The sequence below is a fragment of the Echiichthys vipera genome, assembly GCF_963691815.1.
Source record: "Echiichthys vipera genome assembly, chromosome: 13".
NCBI classification, from domain to species: domain Eukaryota; kingdom Metazoa; phylum Chordata; class Actinopteri; order Perciformes; family Trachinidae; genus Echiichthys; species Echiichthys vipera.
The window spans coordinates 10,908,381-10,920,624 of NC_139838.1; the positions used below are offsets into that span (position 1 = coordinate 10,908,381).

At 42.9% G+C, this 12,244-nt stretch overlaps 1 protein-coding gene across 2 annotated transcripts in view; it reads left to right on the forward strand.

Annotated features, from left to right (window-relative positions):
- The first annotated feature begins 1,306 nt into the window (after positions 1–1,306).
- fam49al (family with sequence similarity 49 member A, like) overlaps positions 1,307–12,244 on the forward strand; it is a 34,818-nt gene continuing 23,880 nt past the window's right edge. For both annotated transcript variants that reach the window (XM_083926261.1, XM_083926259.1), the window contains exon 1: positions 1,307–1,577. The gene's annotated coding sequence lies outside the window, so the exon portion shown is untranslated. The remainder of the gene's footprint in view (positions 1,578–12,244) is intronic.

The window sequence follows — 12,244 nt, forward strand, 5'->3', positions numbered from 1 at the left end:
TTACAATAACGCGTTCTTCAAATAACTTTTTGCATGGTTTTTAATAAAAGTACATTAAAGACATAGCTAGAAGAACTATGGAGTCTGATTGCATCTTTAAGCTTACTCAGACAACAAGTGTCTCAATAACCTGTTCAAATAATAACGTGCACAGTGGGAGAGTTCATCAGCTGCTCTAAATTTGTTTGTAGTATAAACTTTTGGTATTACATGGCAGCACATGGCCTTCAGCTCTTTTTCACTGTTCCGGTCTGTTCCACTGTTCTGGGAACAAGACCACCAGACAATAGACACTCTGCCCCCCCTCCTCACACACACATGCATATATATATATACATATATACAGTGATATTTTAACCTTGTCTCATTTAACCATGCCCTTCTGTTTGGGTTGCCATACAGACCCTGAAGTAAGGGACTCTATCAGTAGTTTTCACCGTAACAAATTCTAACTGAAAGACAAGGACCAAACACTCATACAGCAGTAACTGCAGTTACTTAACCTGTTAACCTGCTCTGCGCTCTTCGCTCTTACAGTAAATATAAACAGCCCTCACACTCACTCTGCCTCTAACCACAAATAAAGTGAATTTCCTTCCTCTCTGCAGCACAGTAGCCTAGCAAGTGATGCTCGGCAGTCACCCACACAGTTTGCAAAAATACCCTGCTGCACATCCTTACTCACCATGATTCACTTTCACACCGAATGGACAGAAAAAGTCACTCTGATACTGAACCAATGTCAAACACAGTACAACTCTCCACAACACACACACACACACACACACACACACACACACACACACACACACACACACACACACACACACACACACACACACACACACACACACACACACACACACGCACACACACACACACACGCACGCACACACGCACACACACACGCACGCACACACGCATGCACACACACACGCACACACACACACACACACACACACACACACACACACACACACACACACACACACGCACGCACACACACACACACACACACACACACACACACACACACACACACACAAACAGAGTGGTGCCCCCTCCTCTTATTGCCAGCAGGCTAATGGTGGATGGTTGGTCAAAGGGGGAGGGGGTGTTGTGAGGACATGCTATATGTGTGTGTGTGTGGCGGGGGTCTTTGTGAGCAAGCGTGGTAGGTGGAGAAGGGGAGAGGGAGGGGGACATAGCGTTCTATTTCTCATAGACCAACAGCTGCTGTCTTTAGTGCAGAGAGAGAGAGAGGAAGAGGGAGGGCTGTGTGGCGTGAGGCAGTGCGTGTGCTCAGTGTTTAGGTGAATCCACAGCCCTCTGGCTCACAAGGATAAAGGAGTCTCTCTAAGGAAGACAGAGAAAAGCAACACAAGGACTTTTTTCCTCTTTTTTTGCATCTACTGTCCTTGCTTCATTCTCAAACGAGCGGCTGGCGTCTGCAATTTGTCTCTTTTTGTCCTTCTCTTTTGTTCCCCTGCATCCATCTGTGTTTCACCCTCAATCCAGAAAGAAGGAAGGAAGAGCCGAGTCAGAGGCATCATCCTTCCCTCCTGTCTGCCCAGCCGGTAAGCTAAGCCAACGCTCTCTTCATTTATTTCTCTTCTTTTTATCTCTCAGCATCCCGCCGATAGTAAGAAGGAGCACCAACCTGCACCCTTAAAAAGAGGCTGTGAGCTGGCTTTGCTGAGGAAGGAGGCTGAGGCTGGAGGATGGATGTGGGTTAGACTCTAGACTGAGGCGGGTGGCTAGCTGGTGCTTGGTTTTGGATTGGGGGGGTTGGCTGAGGGACGGCCAAGTGCCTGTGGGTAGACAGACTGGATGTGGAGGACTAGTGTGGGTCAGGATCCCGGGGGGTAGGGAGGGAGCGTTGAATATGGCCAGACCACATCAAACTCCACGAGGCTGGTCAACTGAGGCTTGTCCTCTTTCACTGCAGTGCTTAGGCAGAGCGACACGGTCACTGCCACAGTCACAGTCTCACATATACACAGACGCACACGCACACACACACACACACACACACACACACACACACACACACACACACACACACACACACACACACACACACACACACACACACACACACACACACACACACACACACACACACACATACATATACGCTCACAAACACCTCAGCAAGATCCATTCTTCCTGTGTGTATAAGCAGGAATCCATCAGGAGAATATAGAATCCACATATGCTTGTCTGTGTGAATATGTGTATGTCTTCTGTGATGAATGATGGTTTGGTCACAGAACATAGGTGACCTAGAACCATCAGAGCACATGCATCATTCTCACAGTGATGCAGTGGAGTGTTCTGGGAACAATGTGGGTAAACTGCTTGTCAAGCATGCCACCTCGCTTTTTCAGCTCCATTTTCACACATGCGTTATAAAGGGATGTGTTAGCATCACTAAAAAAGGCATCTACTTTTATACAGTGAGGTAGGTGTTTGAGGAGTGTGTGTGTGTGTCTGTGTGTGTGTGTGTGTGTGTGTGTGTGTGCTTGGGCAAGATGTCTCTGCAAGCAGCCTGCTAAAAACAATAGCCCCAGATTGCACTGCTGATCAGAAGGGGTGGGTGCATGCGACTAGAGTGGAAAACAGGGAGGAGGAAAGGAAGGAGGGAGGGAGGGAGGGAGGAAAAAAACTGAATGGAGGGATGAATGAATGAGGGCTAAGGTTTTTCAGGAGTGCTTGTTCTTTCGAATGAGACAAAATTCTGGTGGAGGAAATTAAGGTTTACATGGGGTTATTAAACGGAAAGGGTGAGGGTGAAGCTGTCTACGGTGCTACCGTGTGACTCTGCAGGTCTTCTTTGTGTGTGTATGGAGAATGAGAGAGCGATGCTGTGTAAGGAGGGATGGATAAATAGTAAGGTAGAAAGAGAAATCATGATGAAGTACTGTGGGTGTTATGAGTGTGTATGGGCGGGTGGAGGTGGAGAAAGAAACACACTGGAGAGGTGTTTAATTGAAAGATCTGGTCCCTCTAATCTACTGACTCTGGGTATAATCCATGTGCGGAGATTAAATGATAATGTACTGTTGACTTTCATCTCACAAACACAAACACACACACACACACACACACACACACACACACACACACACACACACACACACACACACACACACACACACACACACACACACACACACACACACACACACACACACACACACACACACACACACACACACATACACACACACACACGCTAATTTGCTTGATAAGGTTTTGTTGAAAACCTGCAATATTTTTTTACAACATAAATCACAAACAATATGCAGGTATGTGTTATCTCTTTTTGTACAATACACATATGCATACACATATTTATCCGTGTGCATAAACAGTATATATGCACACACAAAGGTTTATATAGATATACATATTTTTATTTATCAATATACCGTACATTTTCAAAATGTTCCCCATGCACAAGGTAACACGTAAAAATACTATAAATATACTCCTGTCTCATCTGAAGTTACACATAAAGAGAGAAAATATATGTTTGATGCTTGTCATAATTTATTCTTGTCATGTGAAACATGCTTAAATGCAGTGAGGGATATATTGGTTCCTGTGTACACTGTATGGTCATGAATCATAATATGCAGATGATAATCCATTTATGTATGTATGAATAAACAGCAGGGTGCACTGAAACAGCTAACATGTATGTGTGGGTGTGTGTGTGTGTGTGTGGGGGGGGGGGGGGGTTCGGTCTAAGACAGAATGGTGGCTGCGATGGTATTTACTCTGCTGTTGCTAGGACACTCCCTTTGAACATTTTAACCGAGCCTTTTCATTGGCCTGCCGTGATGATGCAAGATTTCCTCATCCCAAATCTTTCCTGAGCGCCCATAGAAACGCCTGTCTGCATTTCCTCCTCTCTCCTTGCTCCTTCTGTGTCACTCTTTGTCTCACACCCCCTCTTCTCTTCTCTCCTCTCCTCTCTCTTTTTCTGTCTGTATCTCCCCCGTGTGCACTCTCCTTCTCTATTCATTTCTCGCTTCCATCATTAACTCATTAATCCATCCCTGCTCTCAATATTTATTTCCCCTCCAAGCCCCCTCCGATCAGGCTTCATCACTTCGGTACATTCTGTCACTTCCTTCGCCCTCATCTAGTCAAAATGCTCGGTGCAAAATGGTGTTGACAGCATGTGGCTGTGTCTTCCAGTGCTGCACAATCATTCTGTCCTGCTGTCTTGCAGAGGATTAGTGCTCTCACAATGTCCCATTTCCTCTGTCCATATGAGGTGCAGTATCTTATAAGGTCGCCTTAGCATGTGTCGGGATTATCAGGTTTGACAAGGCGGAACGGGGCAATGGGGGTTGGGGTGTCATGGTGGAAGATGCTCTCTTTACATCTGTCTTAATGTACATCACTTTATGTATTTCAATCTTTTCTCCTCAACAATATGTGCAGATATTCATGTTATACCTGCAATTACCCCGAGTTCACAGCTACACAATATTTCCCATGATGACATGTATTTCACGGTAGAGATGTGTGTAATCCCATGGCTCCAGTGTGTCAGTTATTACATGTTGAGGGACTGGGAATAGAGGATGGGGGTATGTAAGGTTAGAATGAAGGGGGGAAAAAGGAGACGTTGGGTAACGTTCGTTTGCGGCTTCTCAATGTGTTTTTCACCTTCGAAGCACTGTCAACACAGCCCATCAGGTGTAATGATGTGAAATGATCTCAAACAGCCTTCACTAAACTAGACATGGCTGAGGTCCCATTACCTCCAACGAGGGTCTATGAATATGGCACATGAGTGACACGTACAGTGACATAGAAATGTGTGCAGCTACTTGTAAGTGTCATGGTTCACACCTGAAAAGGGTTTTGCCAAAACATTTTGACACTGACTAGATGCTAATAGGACAGGCTGAAAGAGCAGAGCAAGCCTGACGTGTAGCATCAAAATGAAAGTTTAGACACAAAGACGATCGACTGCTATATGCATTGTTGAAGCAGCCATGTTTTTCCATATATAATTTAAATCAATTTCTACAACAGTATTACTTGAACATTTGACCACACCATGATTACATTTTGAGAAAAAAATCACTAAACCACAGAACATCCTGTACATGATTCAATGGTGGATTATTGCTCTTTTTTCTTTTACTTAGAAAAGCTTAGCAGATGCCAGAAACAAGTGGATAGACGGCCATGTTGCCTTCAGTCCTTTGATTAAAATATGTCATCCATATGTTTGACCGTGTGGCCCAACTGATTTCCTCAAAAATGCCCGTCAATCCCCATTTAATCTACACTACACTCGTAATCTTGTTGACTGGCAGACCCAGCTGTCCAGCAGTAACATCTGTCATTCAAACATCTGTCACTTGAGCTTTCACCCTTGCTGTTGATGATCCTTTTGTTTTCACTGGAGTTCAGAGGTCGGATCAGGCTAGTATAGTAGCCAGGGCTAAGATCATTTCGGAATTTGAGATGTGATCCATCTCCACCTGGTAATCTTGGGGGTTTTTAAGACAGTATTGTCAGAAATCAGGGATTACTCCCTGAAAGCAGAGATGATCCTTTTAAAGGGGGACAGGGTGGTGGGATGGAGGGTCCTGATAAAGCCTAGCATGCAGAGGGTTATATCTATGCAAGAAATCTATTCAGTACATACAGCTTTGTCAGAGGGCTACAGACAAAGAAAGAGAGAAGAAATTAGAGCCGTTATGCAGAAAAGTCTTAATTTCTTAGGTTTCTTAAAACAATATGGTCGTGTCTGTCCTTTAAATATAAGGCTTCAGATAGCAGCAGCCAGTTGGCTTACCTTTACATGAAGACTGGAAACAGCTAGCTTGGTTCTGTCTAAAGGGAATAAAATCCACCAATCAGCGTCTTATCTAAATATCTCAGACCTTATATCTAATTTGTTGATATTTGAAAAATAGTAAGAGTAAAATCAAAAAGTTGTGGCCTTATATATATGTGCCAAACCATTTCTTGGCCAGGAACAGTGACTTCATTAAGTTTCTTCTTCCTTAAGTTTCCTCTAGCTGTTCCCCCTGCTTCCCGTCTTTATGCTAAGCTAAGATAAGCAGCTGCTGGCTGTAGCTTTATATTAACTGTACAGCCATGAGTGGCATTGATCTCTAACAGCAAATATATTCATTTTTCTCTAAAATGTGTTCTGTACTGTCTCCTTTTTCAGGAATTATTTTCCAGTGTCAGTATCTTGGACCAACTGACGGATAAGGATGCTTTAAAGTTGACAATAAAACACTTGATTTAAGAAAACAATCCATTCCAATTATCCATCCCACGTGTTTTCAAAGAACTTAGACTTCAACACTTGATTTAAAAAAACTTGACTAAGAACTTTTGAAGTGAGGGATTCTTTATTTTAGCACATGTCTATGAAGTAACCCACTGAACCAGTGAGGCAATAAATTGAGGAAACAGTAAGATTTAATACACAGTGAGGGAGCTCTTTGATCATATTAGCTAACTCTCGATGTTGGCTGGCACTTGAGGAAACTACTGAAAAGTCTTATTAAACTCTGTTATCATTCTTGTTAAGGGAGTCCTACTAAAACTCTTTAAATGTGTGATCACATCCAGTAAGACACAGAGACGGGCCTATGTGAATCCTCTCCGGCCTCTGTGAGTCTATGTACGTCCAACCAGACATGACTTGGCTTGTCGAACTCGCTCTTTCAATTGCACAAAAACGGAGATGATTAATTTATGGGTGTAATCAGATCACTACAGATCTGCTCTTTGAGGACTTCCTACAGTTTCATGGCCTGTTGTCTGCTGATCAGATCAATTGTTGTCCGCTAACGTCAATGCACAGCTCAAATGCCCACCCTCTGTTCATATTTAAGATCAATAACCCCAATTTTATTGGAAGGTAAAGCCAATTTAAGAGGATGGAGGCTAAAGAGAGCAGAGTGGGAAGAGGGGAAGCAAGACAGTATTGCAATTAGTGTTTAATAAGTGAAGAGGCTAATTATCCACTTACTGCGATGGTATCTCAATCGAGGCTCCAGCTCTCTAAATAAGTTCTGCTAGATAATATAACCAAGTGTTTGGTTATTGAGGCCTGAGGTATACACTCAAGCCTTCATGAGAAAGGAACATCTGACTATCTGAATGTCATGAATGTGTGTAACAGTCATTGTGTTTGACTATGCTTCTGATCACTTCATCTGAACGTTCGGTAGTCTGTCTTACTGGAAATACAAAGAAATACAGTGCATGTTTTACCTTTTAGATTAAGGATAAGCCAGTGTAACCAAGCCATACTCCAGCATTGTGTAGATAGGTCTGGCAATGTGGGAATAACAGTGATTCTAACAGTGATTCTCCAATTAAAGGTTAGCAACCTCAACGGGGCACACTAGTTCTGTCGAGTTTTAAGAACAATACTACTCTGTATCAAATGCGTTGGTCATTTTTAATGCCTTTCCAAAACCAAAACCAAAAGACCAAAACCATGAGTGTATCCTCTTTGACATACAGTGCAAGTGCAAGGCTAACTAGCTTACTACGCAGTTGTATTGCTAATGCAACGCTACTTCCACAACAAAAGCAACATATCATTAACAAACTACATTATCTTGCAGGGTTGGTGTTTACATTCAGAGCTGGGCAGCCATTGTGTTGCCTATATTTACCTACAAAGTACTCGAGTACAAGCTAATGTTAGCAGCTCTGTCAAGCTCTTCATTGGATCTGACATGCAGCAACCCCAGCCAACATTTGCTTCTGGATAGCATTTGCAAAACACATCAATCAGTCCATTTTTTATGCAATACTAGGGCAAATAAGATCTACCCTGCAGTACATTTATTTCTATGTCCTCTTTATGGATCATCAACTGATAAGAATGATGATGCCTGCTTTTGCCTGCATCTAAATCAAGGACCCATTGTTTTAAAGGTAGCATAATATTTTCAACTGATAGGATATCACCGCCATCGTTGTAAACTGCATGTGTCGTGCAAGAACAGAAAGCTTGACAAGCATAGCAACAGTAACCAAGGAGGGTTGGGCTTAGTGAATGGTCAGTTCTCATTTCAGTATCATCACTGTATGTCTTCGTATGTTGCTATCCATTTCAGTATTTGTGTGTGTGTGTTTGTCTACATGTGTGTGCCAGATCTGCCCTGGGCACACTGGGTTGCTGGCAACGATGCTTGTGTTCAGTGTTTGATCAGGCTTGTGAGACGATAGGCTACACATAGACTCTATCTTTTCCACTTTCTGTGCAAACACACATGCTGACTAATTAGTCCAGCTTGAGCCAGTGAAGATTTATCTACTGTATATATCATTCTTTTTACATCAAACAACAAAGAGAAAATAAGCATGTAACTCAAAAATAAATCACTTGACAGAAATAAACCACAAAAACAGCCAAGATCTCAAACTTTCCCACCAGGGATCCACTAAAATGTCTCAAACTGACATTATTTTTCATTATGTTCCATCAATTTTTTTTTCTCTGCATCAGCTTGAGCCCATACATTACATTGCAGCCAATTTCCTATATTCGAGAGCTGCTGCTGCTATTTTGCCCCTCCCAGTGGGACCGGGAATAGTGTAACACTGCATCCTCTGCCATGTGAGACACACTGCAGCACAGTGTGATGGAGCATCCCCTCCTTCAAGGACATGCTGGCTCTTGCCGGTATGTAGAGGATGGACAATTTCGACGCACGGAGCTGTATATATATAGATTCTAGGTCACACTTGAGTCAGAGGTCAACCCATTCATTCATTCTCTGTGGTCATGTGCTGCCGCACATGCTGTGTCCCAATTCCACAATATGTAGTAGTAGTATACATTATGTAGGCCTATTACACACAAATGTAGACGATATATTGTATATGCTGTTTTTATACAAAACATGACTGTACTCTACTGTTGGCATCATAATCAGACTCGTAGTAGCTTGTAGTTTTAAATCCATCATTCTTTCTGACATTCATTTTCAAGTTCATTCATGTTAGCGGCTTTACGTTGGGGTTGTTATTTTTGCAGTGTTAAGTGACGTTTCCATCCACTAACATGTTTTTAAGTCAGCTGTGACATTGGCTGCCAGGAGATGTTAACAAAGTTTTTCGCATTGTAGAACTATGCAAATTTATGTTTGTCCTAAGTTGCTTTTTATAAGTCAGCTACATTAACCTTGTCCATGCATGGTGGCATTTATGTCGCAATTTTTCTGGCATTATTTTTGTGGCTCTGGCATAAGGAGGGTAAAAAGAGGAGAACTCCCAATGTCATATCACATCATATCATTGAGGTAAAAGACGTGCACTCAAATGTCACTTGCCAAAAGGCTCAATAACAGGTGCAAGATTATAGAACATGGGAATGATTGATTTGTTTCACTGAGGCGTCTGCAGAGGGCTCTGGGTCCCAATAAATGTTACACAAGAATTAAAGCCACCATCCACTGGAGCTTGTCCAAAAAGGTTCTGTCAGGCTAAGTACACCCAAAGAGCACCTGAGCGAACACCATCCCTTTTCACCATTTCAAATGTTGTCTGTTGTAACCCTCCAACACTGCAGCTCCAGTTACATTGTGCATGTGTCATAGCTCCCATGCGGACAAAGGCCATGCCCCAGCCTTCATTTAATTGCCTTTCTCTGGCATAGGAAGATGACGTTGTCATTCTTAATCCCACCAACCAGGAAAACAGCCATCAATGTGCACAATACCCAACGTTTTTGAATTGCCAAAAAATCAGAGATGTGTGCATTAAGAGAATTTACTGTTTTGTGCAAGAGAAAGCAAAATGCTTATACAAAGATTTGATACTATTTTTATTTTCCAAGACCACTCTGGAGCTTTCTTGCTACTCTCCATTTGCATTGTTATAAAATAGTGTTTCCAGTGTGTACATATAACAGACATAAAAACTGTTGAGAATGTGTAGGTAGCGTGGCTTGGTGCTTGACCCACCACACACCACCACTGTCCTATAAAGGTTAAGAAGGCTAAGCAAAGCAAAGCTTTCTTTCTTGAAAAAAAAGGTCAAAAGAGTGTAGTATGGAGTTGGAACACAGCTACGGAGATACAGAAAGGTAAGGCTAATGTGCATGCTTGCAGAGATGTAGGCAGGGAAGTAGACAGACATACAGACAGATAATAAATAGACTGAAAGAGTGAAGGAGAGTTGAAGGAGAGAAGGGAATTACAAGACAGCGAGACGCCAGGGAGTTCAGTCCAAACTGCTTTTATGTACCATTTTATAGCAGTTTTACACACACACACACACACACACACACACACACACACACACACACACACACACACACACACACACACACACACACACACACACACACACACACACACACACACACACACATACTCACACAGGTTTAGTTCAATTTGAATCAAGTCAAATCGGCTTAGCGTAAACTAATTCAACTTAACACACAAACATAGCTACTGTGCATTTCAACTCCATCCAAATCAGTTCAACTCAATTAAATCTTATTTCATTAAATCATTCCAATGAAATTAACTTAATATCTAAACACACACACACACACACACACACACACACACACACACACACACACACACACACACACACACACACACACACACCCACACACACACACCCACACACACACACACACACTGTCCTGACCCATATAAAGCGATGTGTAAGCAGTCCATCAGGGACAAAGAGTGGTTGGCTGTACAGACGTGTATCGCTGCTCTCTTTGTTTACAGATAGCAGGGGGTGAGGGAAGGACAAGGAAAAGGGGGGGGGGGGGGGGGCACAATAATAGTCAGTGACAGGTATGCACATACACACATCCCGAGCCCCCCATAGGAGTGTGTGTAGACCCCTAAAAGCCTATAGCACTGGCTTTGATAGTAGCTAATTGGCATCCCGCACCACAACTAAAGATTACAAGAGCTTACTGTACATCCATTCATCCTCTGACAGCCAAACCTCAGAGAGGAAACTGGTCTTAAAACTGCAATTGAAAGCTCTAATTTGTTTGACTCTGCTTCTCCAAAGTTCACAATGCCACTGAGCCAAATTGCGGTATACGAATATTAATGGCTACATTATATACAAGGCATATATTCATCTCTGTTGTGGTGGAGAAAAGAAAGAAAACAGAGCACTGAAGCCGAGTGCTACGAAGAATCTCTCACACTTTGACAAACAGGATGCTGTAAACAACCCATGCAAGTGCACGTAATACATAAAAACATTCATAATATCTACACAAAAGAAACATTAAAGCTTGGCTTTTTATCCACTTCTGAGCAAATAATCCTTGAAATCCCTCAGTTGCTGGCCCAGTTTTATTATTTCAACCGAAAAGATGATCACACTGAAGCGCGTTACAAAATGATTATGGATCCAAGTGTAGCTTAAACATGTCGTACCCACTCTCTTGCTCTCTCTCTCTCTCTGACATTTTTTCTGTATCTCACTCTATCCACCCCTTTTTCTTTGTCAGCCTCGCAGCATAGAATCACAATGCTCATTTGCAATCGCCCTTTCATGAGGCACCAGGCGCTGCTCTGGACTCAGCCAGTGTGTGTGTGTGTGCGTGTGTGTATGTATGTGTGTATGTGTGTGTGTGGGTGTGTGTAAGAGAGAGAGAGAGAGGGGGGAGGGGTGATACTGAAGAATCGTAACCTCCACTTCCATCTTTATTTTGCTCTCTGCTGCTCCATCCTTCGCTCTCACGCTCAGCCAGTCACCCCTTTTATTCTCAGTCCCTCCTCACCTCAGTGAGGGACAGCAGTATCTATAATTGTGTATGAATCAGTGTGTGTGTGTGTGTGTGTGTATGTGTGTGAGTGTGTGTGTGAGTGTGTGTGTCTGTGTGTGTGCGCCTGAGGCATTTCATCGGCGGTCAATCTTTAGCGAAGGTCTAGTTGGGTTTGACACTGCCACCTCCCATTATACTCCTATAGCTTTTTGTCAATGCTACTCTCCTCTTTTGTCCTTTCCTTTCTCCTCTTCGCGCTTTTCTTGTCCTGTCCTTGTCTGTCCTTTTCCTCCCCTCTCCTTTCCTGCCCCTTTTCCTTTCCTACCCTCCTTTCCTCTCCTCTCTTCTCTCCTCTCATCTCGTCTTTTCCTTTTCTCTCATTTCCTTTCTTCTCTCCGCTCTTCTCTTTTCTTCAAGTTAAAGTAACTTTATAAGTACCCGGAGGTAGATTTTTTTCTGTCCTTTTCTGTCTTCTCTTTT